The 20,267-nt window shown below is 37.9% G+C and overlaps 1 protein-coding gene across 3 annotated transcripts in view; it reads left to right on the plus strand.

Annotated features, from left to right (window-relative positions):
• LOC114246971 (uncharacterized) overlaps positions 1–20,267 on the plus strand; it is a 357,666-nt gene that overhangs the window by 266,224 nt on the left and 71,175 nt on the right. The gene's annotated exons all lie outside the window — the stretch shown is intronic.

Here is a 20,267-nt window from a genome sequence, read left to right on the forward strand (position 1 = left end):
GTCGGGCGTTCTCGGGACGGCGCCGCGTGTCTGATTGTAGTTTGACCGCTGGAACCCCCCCCCCCCTGACCGGGTTCTAACTTCTGACGGAGGTCGACGTCGAGTGTAAGAGTGCAGGGGAGTCGATTAGTGGGTAGGGTCCTAAAATTCCTTGGGCCCGCGGTCTGCTCCCAACAACACCTTGCAGATCGTCAAGTCCCACATACCCCGCGCGCCCCTTAGGCGCGGGAACGTGTAGGAGGTTCGGGCCCCGGCCTGAAACAAAAATCCATTTTACATTGGTTCCATCAATAAGAAGTTATGCTTCGCTACAGTTAGTAGTGTTTAAACACTAAGGCGCACAAAATCGAATTTAGATAATTTTTTGAAAGACAAAGTTTTGGTTTTTCTCAATATGTATATAGTATTGATTTGTGGGGTCGGACTAAAAGACCCTACCTCATCTCTGCCCTAGGGTGTCGTGTAAGGGATTCACAGTTAAATAGGCAGTAACGTTCTCTGAGAAGGTTTTTTTTTTTATTTTTTTTTTTTTTTGGTCAGGAGGAAATCGCCGGACTTCCGCCCTCCACTGGGGATAGAGGGCGGGGCATGTCAGAGTCGAACTGACTAAAACCTCCTGTCGCTCAACAACCAACGTCCAAACCTCGCATGAGACAGAACTCATGAAGAGGCAAAGGGGGGAAAGTGAAGCGTTTAGTGCGGAGCACATCTCTTCCATCACCCTCCCCCTCGGGACGCCGGACCGGCGGTCGTCGGCGCCACGACCACCAGCCCTCTCGGTCGGCAGGCTATCCGAAGCCCGCCTAGATGGCGCCGGTTAGAGTGAGCTATCCTACGGAATACCCCGCTGGACCAGAACCAGCGTGGGTCGAGGATAGCCGGCCTTCCATCACCCGGATGCTCTTGCGTAAAACGCGTGCAGAGCAGCTTGCACGTCGTCTTCTTAGGCCCCCCTCGCCGGTCCCCAGACCGACATGTGAGGGAGGACCCGAAACACTTAGAGGGCCAGGGCTTGGGCGAGATCCGCCTCCCTGGCCCCCGCTCGACGGCGGCGGGATTGTGCGTCTCTCACGCGCCCCGCCGCCTCCTTCTGCGAGATGGTGCACTCGCAGAAGTCGAGCATCGCCTTCCACGACTCGTCGTCGCCGAGCATCGATGCCACAACACTCGGCAACGACAAGTCGTTTCCTACTTTTGCGACGAGGACACGGCGCCACTCGCAGATAGGTACCACGATTTTGCTTAAGGATCTTCCACCACCGAGTCTCATATAGCCCGCGCGTTCCCTAGGCACGGAAACAATGTTTCTTTTGCAGCGAAACTGTCACGTATTCTGATTTGACGGATGGGACAGTAATACAATACAATTGAGACTTAGGCGGTGACGGTATTCACGTTGCGTGTATAAGCTTTTCCACCTGTCCACGCATTAAGTAAATGAAAAACAAGAATGAAGTAAACTATGTAAACTAGAGATCCCGCAGTAGTCGAAATTCGACTATAATTAATTGGAATTGTAAGTTTGTACACTATTAAGATTGTATTTTATACTTCTATAATCACAAATTTTGCCAAGACTACACTGTAAAAAATATTAACAAAGACAAACAATATTTAATCTCAATTTGACAACAGACGTCAAGAACAAAAGTTTGACAATAGATAGTATGCATGCGTGTGTGCGTCAAATACATGGTATGTAGTGTGTGTAATGTTTTCTTTATTGATTTAATGTATCTTTTATGCATTATTTTAAAAAAAGTATTTGCATTTTGCACGTCTTCTCTATATTCTCTATAAGTGTGGAAAATTTCATACTCCTCCGTCCGCGCAATTTTCGTAAAAAGGGATACAAAGTTTTTGCTTCACGTATTAATATATAGATAATAAACTACATTGAATGAATACTTTGAAACTCTGTTTTATATGTTGTTTTTGTGTGTTATATGTTGATTTTTGTTTGTAAAAATATTTTATTTTGTCTCCAACAAAGTAGGTAGCATAATCTTTGTTTTGCCTTTCTTTCTCAATCGAGTTTACTATGAGTACTCGTACTTATTTCCTAAATGTATTCCTATCATTTGAACGATTTTAGATATTGTATTCTTCAGATTTCTGAACAAAATCTCATACGATAGTATTATATTTCTAATTTCTTAAAATGTTGCCCGATTATATATTACTATTTCTCTTGGTTTTTTTTTATTGCTTAGATGGGTGGACGAGTTCACAGCCCACCTGGTGTTAAGTGGTTACTGGAGCCCATAGATATCTACAACGTAAATGCGCCACCCACCTTGAGATATAAGTTGGTCTCAAGTATAGTTACAACGGCTGCCGTACCCTTCAAACTGAAACGCCTTACTGCTTCACGGCAGAAATAGGCAGGGTGGTGATATCTACCCGCGCGGACTCACAAGAGGTCCTACCGCCAGTAATTACGCAAATTATAATTTTGCGGGTTTGATTTTTATTACACGATGCTATTCCTTCACCGTGGAAGTCAACGTTATTTTACACAAGTTATTCTTTGTTATTTGAGTTACTTAAGTTAACGCCTACCTAAAATCATTGAACCTACAAGAATTTGTGTACTTTCACATGTTCCCGAGTCAACAGAAATTTCCTTGGGTTATGTGGAAGCTGTTTAGAGCGGTCAACGCCCGTCTGCCTCATATAATAGACGTGTAAGCCACAGTGTAGATCTAAACAGTGGTTTCATTTGAATTTTTTTTTCTCTATGAATACGTACGTTTTCAAAAATTCTATTGTCAATGGTTTAAGTTCAAGTTAGAATTATCTCCTCCGTGCGTCGTATTCCTCAGTTCTAAGGGTCGTGACCTTTACTGAGCACTTTTGTTAGGACTATGTTCCTCTATTCACTTATTAGAGCTCATTTATACGTAAAGGTTTTCTTGGGAAAATTACTAGTGGTGGGTTCCCGCGTCCTTCCACAGCAGAATTTTAGAGGCGATTTAGTTCCTCTGGGCTACTGGAGCCCTAAATCGGGTTAGTTGACCGCCGCCCGTAGCTCGGCGTTATATTTTTTACGACTAGGTAGGTGGCATATCGACGCCAACCCTCCTCTTTTCTCATCCGGGCTTGGGACCGGCAATGGCAGAGTTATTAATGGCAGAGTTATAGAGAATTATCTAGGAGACATTAAAATCACATAGAAACCCCTATGCTATATAGCTCTTACCGATATACTGACTATGCTTTAAAGCGTCCTTCGGAATTAGAATACAGTAATGGATACATACGACGTCGCTTATGCATCAAGCAATGCTACAGATAGTTTCTAAGAAAACATTGACTTAAGACATGCTCACGAACGAAATCCATGACAGAGGGGTAACAGTGCTTAATAAAAATCAAAAAGATTCTTGAGCAAATCGCGCGCAGTGGTTCGGTCATATCAAAACAAACTTACTGTTATATGAGGCACATACTTACCTTATTCCTTAAGTATTCAACTCGCGATACTAGTCTAGACTTAATTTTCATTTTAAAGTCGGTATCTAATTGATAAATTTTGATGATTTTTCCATACTAGACGGGTAGACTCTCAATGCCCTTCATGTTAATAGCTATTACTTTTACACACAAGGTTTAAATCCCTGTTGTGTATCTCAAATTGTAATAAACGTCCCCCTCTCGGGAATCCCCGAAATCGCCCGAACCTGAGCTGCCTCAGACAAGAATTGGACAGATCGATGTTACCTGCTCGTTGGACCTCTTGTGAGTCCGCACGAGTAGGTACCAACACCCTGCCTATTTCTATCGTGAAGCAGTAATGCGTTTCGTCCTACCGCCAGTAAAGTGCGTGATTTGTTATCAGTTATAATTATTATGTTAATTATACAAATTCTCCAAATTTACTGCCACGAAAAAAAGGAAGGCTATATACATATAAGCCTGCAGTGATATCTATTTATGTTTCCTTCTTTTGGCACACGGACACATTAAAGGACATAAACATGTGTTGTTAAGTCTAGTCTAGACTGAAGGACGTCTATTCAAGGTCGTATATTATTCGCATAAGCTACTTCTAAGTAAATAGACTTTCAAATATGTGACTTGATTGTTTTAAATCGAATTTTGAAATACGTGTCTTTTTTTAAAGTTTTTATTATTATTATATATATTCTTATTATACAACTTCCAATATTTCGTATACCTTATAGCTAAGATCTCGGCTGAGAACGGTCTTAATTCACAGAATTCCATTATATTAACCATCGCCCAAATCTACGTCACTAAAAATTAACGTATTATATATTTACTAGCAACCCGCCCTCGCTTCGCTTCGGAAACTTAATTTATTATTGATTTCTCCACTATTTAATGGATGTTATTATACATTAAACCTTTCTCTTTAATCACTCGATCTATTAAAAAAACCGCATCAAAATCCGTTGCGTAGTTTTAAAGATTTGAACATACATAAGGACAGACAGATACAGGGACAGAGAAAGCGACTTTGTTTTATACTATGTAGTGATAAGTTCGTCTTCTATGCATTTCCTAACAACTATGATGAGACTTGGTTCAGTCGTCCTTGGAATTTCCAGGGAAAGGTTCTCTTGACATAACGGCATAGGTAGGAAAAAAACAAACAAGAGTATTTCATATATTTTTACTTTTACCATCCCAATTTTAATGGATGGTAAAAGTAAAAATATTTACAAATATTATAATATAATAAATATAATATTTTATTTATATTTTTACCATCGAAGCAATAAATAAAAAATTACATATATTTTTACTATTTATAGCATAACGTGGCCGAATTTTGTTAGTAATTAAAAAAAAAAAAACACCACTAGCTAACATTTCAAAAGATTCGCGACATTGAGAATTGTGAATCGAAATTAATAAAAGCTAGATTAGAATAGCAATAATTGTTTTATATTAAGAATTATTCGTTTAATACATTTTTACTTGTGCTATTTTGCTATTGCGTACAAAGGAATAAATGTGGATAAAATATACAAAACACTTTAAAAGATTTCGAAGTACATTACAAACACGTGTTATCACGTATGCTAGTTAACAGCGGTGGTCTCAATACTATTCTTGTTCAGACTTAGACATATGTCTTTAAATTTAAATAGAGTTATCAGCAACATGCTTCGTCAAAAAGTACAATACTTACTTTCAGCTACAAGAGTCGTCATTTGTCTTTAAATTAATTTCTTTAAATTACCAGCCAGATTGTAATTTCAAAATATAGGGGCATGTCTTCTTATATAATTATTATTATTTATAATACTTCAAGCATATTAATCTACATTGGCGGAGTTAATGTCTAAGGCATTCTCTACCAGTCGACCAAGAATGTTGCAGTATTAGAATAGTACTATTAGATATGTACTCATATATTATTGATTGATAAATTCACGGAAAAAAATTAATAAAATAAAGAAATTAAAATTATTAATAGCGCTTAATCGGTTTATGTTACACATTTTTATGTACGATTTCTAAAATAAAAATTATATCAGATAAAACAGCTAATTTAACAAGAAACGCCCAGTGACAAACAAAATAGCTTTGCGAAATCATTAATGCGTGGAGATATGAAAGTCCGAAATAATTATAATCGCCATTATTACTGTTGGTATGGCGACTTGAGAGCCGGCATTGTGTGGGTACCACCGCCCTGCGTATTTCTGCGGCAAAGCAGTAATGTTTCAGTTTGAAGGGTGGGGCAGCCGTTGTAACTATAGTGAGACCTTAGAACTCATATCTCAAGGTGGCGGCATTTACATTTTGTAGGCAGCGACTTGGCTCTGCCCCTGGCATTGCTGAAGTCTATGGGCGACTGTAACCACTCACCATCAGGTGGGCCGTATGCTCGTCTGCTTACAAGAAAAAAAAAGATCTCTGGGCTCCAGCAACCACGTAACATCAGGTGGGCTGTGATCTCGTCCACCTATCTATGAAATAAAAAAAAGTTCAACAGTATTCGGCTTATTGTTGAATTTGTTGAAACTGACATTTTGCTAATATTAGAAAATGCCACTAAGAAAAACTAAGTGGAAACTAATCAAAAGATTTGTATACGATGAACATCAAATAAAATATATTAATTAATCAAATAAATTATATTAAATATTTTATAACTGTGAAATCACATTTTGTAATAAGTATAAGGTTTCATAATATCATTGTAGAAAATTGTCAGGCGATCATGCTGATATTTTTTACTATCGGATATATCTGAGCGCGTACGTTCTACCACAGTCGATAAAGTATCAGCGAACCCTATTAATACAGGGAAAGGCTACGATTTTTCTTCTTCTTTAATAATCCCCGTGATAAATCGCATCCAACTAAAGAATACGGTCAAAGCAATATTCAATATTTAACCGACGAAAAACTGTAACATTACGATTATTTAGTGCACCATTCTATTATGTTATCGCAAAACCGTAATAATTTACCCCTCTTAGGGACACAACAAAGAGGCCAAATAAGTTGCGCCCTCATCGCCGAAAATTTTGGGGAGAGAGTTCTCTTTCGCTCAGTAAAGGAAAGGCAGTCGGGCTGGGAGGACGCGTGTTGGAAACGCTTTGCAGAAAGCGCTGGTAGGATCGTGTGTGAATTAAAAAGACGACAATCTCGAATCAGTGCAAAAGTGATATTCAGTAAGATTTTGTTTTTGGTATACGTAAAAGGCAAAGGGATTCTTGTTGAGTGCTCGTGTGAAATTGTCGGTTGCTTACGTCACGTGCCCCTTATCAAATCGCGTGTTTGTATTTACGTCTAAATAAATATATAATTTATATGAATATTTTTTTTTCGTTTTTTTCTGAAACGAAAAGCAAGGGAACGGAGTAAAAATTATTTTGTATCAATTTTTCAAGGTGATTGTTTTATTGTTTGTTTTGGTTTTTTTTTGTTAAATTTTTATTTTTACTTTTTCGCTTTTTATTAACCACACGCAATAATTATTAAAATAACGAGCATTGGATAATGTTAAATCATTTTAACTGCGACACCACATTCAAATTAAGTATTCACTTTTGGATATTTATTTCACGTTATAAAATATATCCTAGAATAAATAAATAAAGAACTAATTAAATATTTAACTAAGTGACCGATCATGATTCATTTACAGAGAAACAGTAGGCATTGTATACAAATTACTTCATAAAATTAAACTTTGATTATTATTGAAGTATGCACAAAAATGGTTTTTTTTTTTTTTATTGCTTAGATGAGTGGACGAGCTCACAGCCCACCTGGTGTTAAGTGGTTACTGGAGCCCATAGACATCTACAACGTAAATGCACCACCCACCTCGAGATATAAGTTCTAAGGTCTCAGTATAGTTACAACGGCTGCCCCACCCTTCAAACCGAAACGCATTACTGCTTCACGGCAGAAATAGGCGGGGTGGTGGTACCTACCCGTGCGGACTCACAAGATGAAAAAAAGCTTATTAATACTGTTTACTGTTTAATTTTTTAATATAAATTTTCAAAGAGATTAAGGTCTATTAATGTTCATAACTTATTATACATATAACAGAAAATGCAATTCAGTATTTTATTGTTTATTCATTTAGCAATTAACCTTTAAACTTGCATTTTAACTTTGTTATAAACCTTTTTAAATGCTTACATTTTTCCTGATCACGTATGTTATTTGACTTAATTAAAGTTTATCGCTATCTTCATTATTTTTATTAAAAAAAAATTTTGTGCATATTTTGAAACTATGGCCACACAGTAACCTACTTAGATTGATTCATAAGATCTTAGGTCAAATTCTACTAACAAAATATTGTTGATCTTAACAACAATTTTGTACGCTCTGTATTCTTTGTGTTTTTAAACTCAATTTAAATCTAATTAATTTTTCATGCATTTCTACACGAGTTCTCTGTAAAATAATATCAGATCCCTGTTTCACTATAAAACTTTCTGTAAGCTTTCGTTATGAACTCATTAATATTTTATTAGAACTACAATTAATAGAAGAATAACAGAGTCAGAAAGAACACAACGATTACAATTTGTTTTTATTTTAATTCAATCCTAAATATAATTTATTGATTAAAATAATAGATAGAACAAATCGACGACCAAATCTGTCTGTCATTACCATCAAATACGTAAAGAATCAATTATAATACACCAAAATAAAATAATTGACATTGTTGATATCCAGGAACGTAATTAGTAACTACATAGTTACATGTGTTGAATAGTAATAAAAATATGTTAGTGTGGCAACACCGGCCGTCCACATGGCAACGTCGTTAACACGAACGCGTGCATTTGTAAACAAACAGCACGGGAATCGAATGCAGCTCCAATGACTCACAGGTTTTACGCGATCGCCCCATGACAACGAGGCGAGGGGAATTTTTAGATTTTCAGATATAAAACGACGTTTGCCATATCTTATACCTTTAAACGAGCAATTCTTGTATTTAATATATATATAATCTGAATCTCGGAAACGGCTCCAACGATTTTCATAAAATTTTGTTTACAGGGGATTTCGGGGGCGATAAATCGATCTAGCTACGATTTATTTTCAGAAAATGTTGTTATATTCGTGTTTTCAATAATCAACTCTTCCCGACATCTATTGGCGAATAATAATACTGTTTTTCTTAATTGAGGGCAACTAGCCGCTTTAAAGACACAACAAGATGGAGCTATCAAAAAAAAAACGAGCAAAGCTCGGTCATCATCTAGTAAAAATAATCAAATATAGGAACTCATTGCTAATTAGCTACGGACCGCTTTTGCGATTAAAAATGACTGCTGTTTAGATTTGCCATTGGATTGGATTTGCTGTGATTATATACAAATATATAAATAAATAAATGGGATTATATCACGCACGGTCATCCGATCCCAAATCAGGATTCCCTGCGTTATGGGTACCAGAGACCGATATACATACTTATATTCATTTAAATATATACACATTTAGATAATAAACACCCAGACAAACAAACAAAGCTGTTCATTACAAGAATGTTTACACGATCTGGGAATCGAACCCACGACCCTGGACGCAACAGTCAGGGCCGCTAACCACTTCAATAACGAGTAAATCCGAAACAATACAATTACTTTACAGTATAAATTTGTTTATGTCTAACACTGTAGTTTGTAGCTTTGTGTTAGAATTAAATTACTATAAAGAGGCAGATACAAAATTAAGTCCCTAACCATAGTTGAAGCTTTAATAGTTTGATGGAGAACATTCAACAATTGTTCTTCGGTTAATTCAAACTTGAATAGGAAGGTCTTCCTATAAAAATCGTGACTCAAGGTAGAGTCCAAAAAAGCATTCTTCTAACAACCTTCTCATAGATTTTTAACGTACTATAACTATACTTGACCTTGTAACTATACTTGAGACCTTAGAACTTATATCTCAAGGTGGGTGGCGCATTTACGTTCTAGATGTCTATGGACTCCAGTAACCACTTAACACCAGGTGGGCTGTGAGATCGTCCACACATATAAGCAATAAAATAAAAATACTAACTTACGAAGAATATATGTACCGAAACATAAATTTTAATTCTCATACCGATCCATAATTGAAGAAATACATGAACCATAAAGTTATGTGATCGCTATGTTACGTTAAGTGGAAGTTAATTCGTTGGATACGATCGTACAAATTATAATTCGTATCGAGTCGAGATGCGATTTCGTAACTTTCCTTCAGGCCGTGAAGCCGGTCCTCCCACGTGGCCCGTGGGCGATGAATGGATAACAAGACGAGCTTTTTTGCCCATATCGGAACTGTGTCGTAAACTTTGTGTTGTCAATATAATGTGTATTTTTTTTAAAACGTCATAAATAAACAACGGTAAAATTGTCGTCATTTGTGGTGGCAAGAAGGAAATGATTCGTTTAGTGGGTAGGCCTCTAAAAACCAGTCTTGGACTTGCAGTCCCCCTGCGGATCGTACAGTCCCACATACCCCGTGCGTCCCAAAAAAAAGGGAGGAAAGAATTAATGTATATCTTTTCAGTTTTTTTCAAGGGAATCCTTTTTTTTATTGCTCAGTTGGGTGGACGAGCTCACAACCCACCTGTCGTTAAGTGGTTACTGGAGCCCATAGACATCTACAACGTGAATGCCGCCAACAAACTTGAGATATGAGTTCTAATGTCTTAGTATAGTTACAAAATTGATAGGAGGTCCTTGGTATAGGTAGCCAATGATAACAATGTCGTTAACTAGATGTCAAAATATTAAAGGTATTAGTATTCTTTGATCACGCAACGTGTAAAGTAATGAGACCATAAAATTGTTGATTCGAATGAATGAGCCTCTTGATGCTAATAAAAGTATTCTATATCACATATCTTCACTTCTCTATCTATAATTGACAATTGTTACAATCGGTTGAATTTGTATAATTAAAATCATCATTCTATGATGTAGCATGTTTTTTTTAAAAATCGAATTGCAAATATCTATACTAATATATAAATCTACAGTGGTTTTTACGGATGTTCCGTTATAACTACTGAACCATGCATCCGATTGACTTGAAACTTCTTGGTGTCCATGTAGAAAATACACGTACTTAATGGATAGGCTAATATTGATGTGAGTGTTGGATTCCCTAATAATAATGACAATAAATAATAATGTTAATTTTAAATGGCCAGCGAAGCGGGCGAGTACGGCTAGTATTCAATATAGTTATAATTGAATAGTTGACTAAATTAGTAAATTTTGGCATTTTTTTAAAGTTGGCAACACGTTGTAGTTTGCGATAAATAAACTTTGACGCGTCTGAGTCATCGGTTGCACAATAAGCATAACATTATTGATTCAGCGCGGTCATTCAATTTAGAGTTCAATGATTTTTAATGTTTTAAAAATTGACGATTCTGAACGACGTAACTAAAGTAAAATAGGTGCCTTGTAGCGTTGAATCTTAAAGACTACCAATTTATGTATGTAAATTAATTGTCTGATATAATACCTGAATGCAAGACTTTTGTTGTTGCACCTATATTTTATTGACTATATTTTCGACGTTACAAATACTTCATACACTTTTCATGGTCACAGACGACTGACTAATTTTATTTTCGATGCGGTTCTAGCATGAACAGTATCTTGAAGTATTTCAACTCACTCAACTCGGCGTTCAATTTAAAATTAACTTCGAATTTTACATTGCCATTGTAACAACCACGATGAAGTAAAAACATTTTGATAAAATAATAATTATAGTATGTGAGTATTGTTATAAATTTAATTCCTACCTACCATTAGGCTAGTCTAGAAACAATTCGCAAATAAAGATATAGTGATGTGGATGATATAGTGCTTTAAAAATTAAATTTTCGTTGCAATTTTCTTTTGTTTATTTTATTTAACTGCAAAAGTAGTTATACAAATTTTTGAGTAACATTAATTTTTCTTTCAGTTCTTCCAGTGAACTGTTACAAAAGTGACTTTAAAATTCAGTACTGTGATGAGAAAGTGAACTAAACGTGTCTATTAATTGTGCCAAATATTTAGAAAAAAACGTTGAGCGATACTACGTTTCCCGGTTTAGACTTTGTCGTGCAAGAAATAAGGACGAGATTCTCACGGAGGCTTGCGGCGTGGAGCGCGGCATTAATGGCTACGAATGGGCACCAATTTATCTAAATTGAATAAGACCAGAGTCTCCGGTGTCAGTCATGTTAGTATTCTTTGTTTACCTATTTACATGAACAACACGATAATGCTAATGAAATTTGTGTATTCCTAAGCAAGCTCCTGTAGCAAAATCGGAAGAGGGAATTGAGAATTGTAATGATGAAAATCTGTGTATAAAACTAGTATCGTTTATTCTTTTGTCATGTTCAATTGTTTCTGGAAACATCTCGAAATATTTGAAGTGCTGGCATAGTTTCGTCAGTACGAGTATTATAGATAAATGAAGATTGTATTCCGTGTGGTAAGTAGCGTAGTTTAGACATTAAACGTTTGACTGTAGCATTATGTTCGTAACACTGCCGTGAAGCAGTAATGCGTTTCGGTTTGAAGGGTGGGGCAGCCGTTGTAACTATACTGAGACCTTAGAACTTATATCTCAATTTGGGTGGCGCATTAACGTCGTAGATGTCTATGAGCTCCAGTAACCAATTAACACCAGGTGGGCTGTGAGCTCGTCCACAGATCTAAGCAATAAAAAAGCCTAAGAGCCTATTCCAGCTATGTAGAAGGATAAGTAAGCTCACGGGCTTAATCTGAGAGAATTTGCTAACACTGCAACTAGCAAGAGCAGTGCTCCTTACGGATCCATCAGATCCAATAACCTTTGCATTAGACGCCTTCAACTCTAACACTAGTGGCAGGTTTAGGGACCCCGGCAACCGTACTCGTCGAACTCGGCAAAGAGTTCAACGTGCAACTTAACCCATGAATCAGCTCGCTGAGTTTCTCGCCGGATCTTCTCAACGGGTCGCGATTCCGATCCGGTAGTAGATTCATTCGCAAAGCAGCTGCTCTTGAGTTGTTAGGTCTCCTTCGGAGGCGCTCGGGCAGCTGTTAGGGAAACCCACCCCTCCTGGCTGAGCCTTTGCTCGCCCACGTGTCCTGGTGAAACTGGAAAGGCCTCCGGGCCACCAGTAATCCTTCAATCCTAAAAAAAAAGCAGTGCTTCGCTGAATCTACCATCGGATCGGAATCGCGACCCACTGAGAAAATCCGGCGAGAAACTCAATTTTGTAATCACAGTTATAATTCAGTTCTTGAATTACTATTATCAACAATCAGCATTAGTGTTTTGATTCGATGACCGTTCTTTTAAATTTCAAACGCGGCGGTCGCGAAACCTTATGAATATTTGGCTGAACGACAAGTGAGAAGACGCTTTCGTATTTTACATTATATTCTCTATCTAACGACAATTAAAAATGGTGAGCTGAGGATGCGGGCAACGCAAGTCTGGTCATGGGACGAGTCTTGAGAACAATATCAAGCAGTTGTTGCTTTATTTGTGTATTAGATGGAAGTTCACCACTGATTCTGTGCTAAGTGGTAAGCCATAGACATTAACCATGTCAATACTGGCCCTCAACTTGAGATATGAGTTCTAAGTCTTATTTTTTACAGTACTAGCTTTTGCCCACGACTTCGTCCGCGTGGAATAGTTCACAAATAAATATGCAAAATTAAATGTATATTTTTCAATATTTGTGAGAGATTTTCTTAATATTTGTTTCCGTAAGAACCTTGTACAGAGTATTAGAAAACTACAAAAAAAAAAAAAAAGCCAAATCGGTCAAGCCGTTTTCATGTTATGTCGTGACAACGGAAAACGGGTTTCATTTTTATATATATATAGATAATGACTGCCCCACCCTTCAAACCGAAATTGTTTCATAGCTGAAATAGGCAGAGTGGTAATACCCAGTAAAGGCTCACAAGACGCTCTACCACCATTTAGTTGATGTCTATATGTTGTTGTAATGTATACTTTTACAAATACTAAACGGCTAATAAGTCACAATTATCACCCATTTCAAACTTGAAGATACAATTAACAAAATGAGACAATTAATAACATTATCTTTTCACGTTACCGCCAAAAAGATACACAGATTCTCAATAAAAAAAAAAAAAAAAAAACCATAAAACCTTCTCACAATCAGTGCCGTCGTAACAATCCATATAATTCGCAAACGTAATTATTGCCCGATCCAAAAATACCAAAACGTATGTTGCATTTAACAAATCCCTAACAAGATATAAATAAACAATTTATTGCACGAATATCCGCTTTTCAGATGCCTACATAAAAACCATAAAAGTGAGTTATGAAACCGAATGCGCCTCTAAATCAGCGTTGTTTGTGCGGCGAATATTTTCAAGTGTTCTTTAATTTATCACACGCATTAGTCGTCTCTCAAGTACTAAGGAGTTCGTATATGTGTATATAACCTATAAGACAAGATTCATCAAAACGTATGAATAATAGAGCTGATAAATAAAATAATCTAGACTCAAGAGAGAAGTAAAAGTAAGTCCTATGTGCTTAGTGCGAGTTTTTAACGTTCTGGATAGCGTAAAAGTTAATTCATTTTAGTTTTTGGAGTTTTTTTATTTTTTATTGCTTAGATGGGTGGATGAGCTCAAAGCCCACCTGGTGTTAAGTGGTTACTGGAGCCCATAGACATCCACAACGTAAATGCGCCACCCACCTTGAAATATAAGTTCTAGGGTCTCAAGTTTAGTTACAACGGCTGCCCCATCCTTCAAACCGAAACGCATTACTGCTTCACGGCAGAAATAGGCAGAGTAGTGGTACCTACCCGCGCGGACTCACAAGAGGTCCTACCACCTGTAGATATGAACGTTTGCCTACGTTTGCCGCTAGGGGCGCTTTTCCGATTGCATACAAATTTGCGTTTACGCCCTCAAAAACATTAAAAAACTCGCACTAGCACACCGACCACGGAAACCTTAAAGTAATAAGAGTCAGTGAGTCAGAAATTAAGATTCGTGTATTGGGAGTGGCGTCTATCAACTGTTTATAATTTAGATTTTTGTTAAAACTGCCAATAACCTCTCTATCACGGCACCCCGCTCCTAAACGTTTAATATCACACCAGCAATCAGAATTAGCACTGACACAACGTAATCATTCATCACTACAGATCATGCAATTTGCGAAATTGGAACGTCACTGCTCGCATCGCATGAGGGGATCATATATCACGCACATAATAATATAATCCATCACTATCAATATGGCGCGCGACCTGTCATCGATATCACGATTATCATTCGATTATTTAACGATTATAATGTTACGAACTTCTCACTATACGAAATGAGAAGAAAACAAAAAAAATAGTTTTCAAATTTAGAATAGAGTATACTTTTTTTATTGTTCATCAATTTATGATCAAAACAAATGCAAATAGACACAAAAAATACCTTTTTTCCCGCCTAATCGTTGGTAGATCAATCTCAGAGAATTGCTAACTATTGAATGCTTAAAAAAAACCGTTGCCTCTCTCATTGATTTATGGCGCTCGTTATTTTAACTATTTTTAGTAGCTTCACCTGTATCTTTCTATTATATCTATGTATCGGAGTCTTTTAATGTAATTTTCAGCTAAAGTTTTTCACGTGTATCAAGAGTTGATGTGACTGATGACACTACGTTTTTGTTTTAATTTGACCTCGACAAAATACCCGATTGCTATTTAAGCGTCTTGTTTTAAAGTTCTGAAACGGTATTCACATATTGATTTAATAGTTAAGTTTTATTACTGGTGGTACGACCTCTTGTGAGTCCGCATGGGTAGGTACCACCACCCCGCCTATTTCTGCCGTGAAGCAGTAATGACTTTCCGGTTTGAAGGGCGGAGCAGACGTTGTAACTATACTGAGACCCTAGAACTCATATCTCAATATGGGTGGCGAATTTACGTTGTAGATGTCTATGGGCTCCAGTAACCACTTAACACCAGGTGAGCTGTGAGCTCGTCCACTCATCTAAGCAATAAAAAAAAAAGTTCACAAGCCACCAAACGTTCCAAATGTTCTCTCACAAGATCATTAGATCCCAACAAGAATGTATTTAGAACCTATAAACGACAACCGAAATGCTTGTTGATGCAAAGGACAAAACAAACATTCCGCTAAGTGGTCACAAACAAAGAGAAGAAAGGCTTCAACCGATTATGTTAGTATATAACAAACAAATGGTACGGGGTAACGCATCGATTTCTGCAACCACTAACATTAAAGATTATCTAAGCTAATACAGTCAACGAAGCAATTCTTTTTAGACTTCATCTTGGGCTTCATTTTAAAATACGATGACACAAAAACAGACATACATAAATCTTTATATTAATACGTGAAGCAAAAACTTTGTACCCATTTTTACGAAAATTGCGCGGACGGAGGAATATGATATTTCTGACACTTATAGAGAATATAGAGAAGGAGTGTACAATAGTAATATTTTTTTAAAATAATGCATTAAAGATACATTAAATCAATAAAGCAAACATTACACACACTACCGTGTATTTGACACACACACGCATGCATACTATTTGTTTATTGTCAAACTTTTCTTATTGCATAAAGTCTATGGTCAAATTGAGAATAGATTAAATGTTGTTTGTCTTTGTTAATATTTGTCTAAAGTGTAGTCTTGGTGAAATCTGTGATTATGGAAGTATAATAAATAGTCTTTGACAATAGAACCATAATAATGTTCATACTTATAATTTCAACTAATTATAGTCGAATTTCGACTATTGCGGGACCACTAGTACATCCAGATCAGTGTTTCCCAGCCTTTTTGGTGCCATGTCCCACGGTAACATTTCTAAAATTTGTATGCCCCCTATACATAAGTTTTAACATTAAAAAAATGATTTATTTACTAAAGAAACATAAATGATAGGTTTTAGGCAGAAATCACTGTGAAATTGTTATCAAAACACGGTAAGTAAATTTCAAAACATATAATAAAAAACTGCAAATCAAATTTCAAATTAATTTTAATACAGATTTTCTATATTCATGTAGTGCGATTGCCCCCCCTAATTATGAAAATGTCCCCTTGTGTGGGCTCCACGTTAGGAAACACCGTTCTAGATTATTGAGAGAAGTCTGATAGGTTTCACTTCTGCCGCGTGTGAGCTGCACACTTTTTTTTTCTAAATCGTAATGCATGTCTACAATCCAGACACCGAATACAAAATATCTCTCATAAAGACATTATTGGCTTCGACTAAAAATTAAACTCTCAAACCTCTTGGAATAGTAATCGAGTGTTTTAATTTATTTGTTTATGTTCATATTTACCGGTGGTAGGACTTCCTGTGAGTCCGCGCGGGTAGGTACCACTACTCTGCCTATTTCTGTCGTGAAGCAGTAATGCGTTTTGCTTTGAAGGGTGGGGCAGCCGTTGTAACTATACTTGAGACCTTAGAACTTATATCTCAAGATGGATGGCGCATTTACGTTGTAAATATCTATGGGCTCCAGTAACCGCTTAACACCAGATGGGCTGTGAACTCGTCCACCCATATAAGAAATAAAAAAATAATAATAAAAATCCTTTTGCGTACCATAGTTCAGTTATGTTATCTTGTTCTCGCTAATGTTGAACGTAAAGCCAGGGCTTTCATGGAGAGGTTAATTTTTTCCCCAACGTATTCGCTGGTAGCCTAAGGGGTTATCCCAGTCACGCCAGGACGGGTACTTGAGCTGACGGGGTCAACCTGAGAGAATTTGCTAACACTAGCCCTAGCACGGGCTGTGCTTCGCAGAATCTACCACCGGATCGGAATCGCGACCCATTGAGAAGATCCGGCGAGAAACTCAGCGGGCTGGAGTTCAGTTATAGGTCACTGCAGTACTCGTACTACTCAAATCGATTTCAAAAGTTTTCGTGGGTTCATGAGGTCATACTGTTGAAGTTGGAATGTTTTTGTGCGTCAGTTTCGGGTTGCGTAACGTGTTTGTTGGCTCGAAGTTTCAAATTCAATTGTTCGAATTCAGAATGGTAGTTATTTTAAATTTTAGGAGATTATGTCTCTTTTAGTGCTTTGAAAGTTCCACAAAGTATTATGATAAAAGTTGAAGACTGTTATTTGAGGTCATCATGGCGTAAAGGATAAGGTGCCCGATGTATTCGTATTGAGCCAAGCGATTTTTCTGGTGTTTAAATCCAAGTAGGTAACCACATAACAGGGAACGGAGAACAAAGCTTATTCACCCAAGCAATCAATATAACAGAGTAATATATAATAAATAGTAATATATAATATACAGAGTAATATTTCGTTTTTAGCTTCCATAATGGTTATTTCGATATTATGTATAATGCTTCTCTACCGTTTTCACTGCTTAGAAATTTGCGGGATTGCTCTTTATTCGATACATTGAAAAGTATCGGTAAATTTAAAATGTCAACTTAAAATAATCAAACGAATAATTTCTCGACAAAAATACGCAATCGTTGAATGCTTGTGTTTATAACTTACCCACCACAACCGTTTACTACTCAAGTAGAAACAAGTCCCTAATCGCGAGTAAACTCCAGAGTGCAGCGTTAACCCTCGGACAGTGGTTCCGAAAATGGCGCATAGACATCAACCCAGCGAAAAGCACAGCAGTGTTATTTCAAAGGGGAAACTCACCGCTTATTTCCTCCCGCATTAGGAGGAGAAATATCACACCCCCGATCACCCTCTTCGGCCAACCTATACCCTGGGCCAGGAAGGTCAAGTACCTGGGAGTCACCCTGGATGCATCCATGACATTCCGCCCGCATATAAAAACAGTCCGCGACCGTGCCGCATTTATTCTCGGCAGACTCTATCCCATGATCTGTAAGCGGAGTAAAATGTCCCTTCGGAACAAGGTGACACTTTACAAAACTTGCATAAGGCCCGTCATGACTTACGCGAGTGTGATGTTTGCTCACGCGGCCCGCACACATATAGACACCCTCCAATCCCTACAATCCCGCTTTTGCAGGTTAGCCGTCGGGGCTCCGTGGTTCGTGAGGAACATCGACTTACACGATGACCTGGGCCTCGAATCGATCCGCAAACACATGAAGTCAATGTCGGAACGTTACTTCGATAAGGCTATGCGTCATGATAATCGCCTTATCGTTGCCGCCGCTGATTACTCCCCGAATCCTGATCACGCAGGAGCAAGTCACCGTCGTCGCCCTAGACACGTCCTTACGGATCCATCAGATCCAATAACTCTTGCATTAGATACCTTCAGCTCTAACACTAGAAGCAGGCTGTTAAACCCCGGTAACCGTACTCGTCGAACTCGACAAAGAGGTCGACGTGCAACCTAACCCATGCATCAGCCCGCTGAGTTTCTCGCCGGATCTTCTCAGTGGGTCGCGATTCCGATCCGGTAGTAGATTCATTCGCGAAGCAATTGCTCTTGAGTTGCTAGGTCTCCTTCGGAGGCGCTCAGGCAGTTGTTTGCAAATCCCACCCCTCCTGGCTGAGCCTTTGCTCGCCCACCTGTCCTGGTGAAGCTGGAAAGGCCTCCGGGCCACCAGTAATCTTTCAATCATAAAAAAAAAAAAAAAAAACTTACCCACATAAGCCTCGAAAGTTTAATACAAATCGCAACGACGGTATTGCAAATGTCGTGCTGCAGATAATTATGCTTGCATTTAAACAAGAAATAATCCCTTTGTTATGTACAATAATAAAAAACACTAAACTGTCACCGAAATACGTACGTCACGTCTAATTGGTAATACTGAGCGGGAGCGGCGAGATCAAAGCGTGACGCGTCCAATAAAACGTCACGCACTACCACGGCTGTCTGATGGACGAATATTTTTTTTATCTAATACTAGCTGACCCGGCAGACTTTGTAGTGCCTTAATAAACAAATAAAAGACCTAAGCTTTTGTATAAAATAAACTTAAAACAAACAAAAGGAATCCGTCCGACGGGGGACACATCAAAGGGACAACAAAATTGACATTTTTATTTAATTCCGAGCAATTTCATATTTATCTACCTTTTAAACCTTCTCTGGACTTCCACAAATAATTCAAGGCCAAAATTAGCCAAATCGGTTCAGCCGTTCTCGAGTTTTAGCGAGACTAACGAACAGCAATTCATTTTTATATATACAGATAATACGCACCTGAAATACGACACCGATGATTTCAAAGACGAAGGAATAATGTCGCCGAATCAAAATCAAACGTGCAGTTTACAAATTTGTATCGTTGAGGGCACCTTAACAAACCACATGGGTAGGTACCGTCACTCTGCCTATCCTGTGTGCTTAGTGCAAGCTTTTTGACGTTCTTGATAGAGTAAAAGTTAACCCAAATTCGTATGAAGTTGGATTTGCTTGCCTACGTTTGCCGCTAGGGATGCTATTTTAACTCCATACAAAGTTGAGTTAACTTTCACGCTATCGTGATCGTTAAAAAACTAGCACTAAGCACAATGTCGCGAACCTGTAACACGTTTCGATTTGAAATGCGCACGGCACGACACGAGAACCCTCTCATCGTGGCCGCCGGTAACTACATTCCCGATCCTGCGGACAGAATGGAAAGCAGTCGACGTCGCCCAAAACACGTCATCTCGGATCCGCCCGATCCACTAACGGTGCTTTTAGGTAATTCAAGCACCGGTCACCGTTCTCGTCGAACCCGTCGCTTGCGACGAAGGGCTCGACGAGTAAATTAACTCTCAGACACAGCCCACTGAGTTTCTCGCCGGATCTTCT

The sequence above is a fragment of the Bombyx mandarina genome, chromosome 10, assembly GCF_030267445.1.
Source record: "Bombyx mandarina strain Sakado chromosome 10, ASM3026744v2".
In the NCBI taxonomy this organism is placed as follows: domain Eukaryota; kingdom Metazoa; phylum Arthropoda; class Insecta; order Lepidoptera; family Bombycidae; genus Bombyx; species Bombyx mandarina.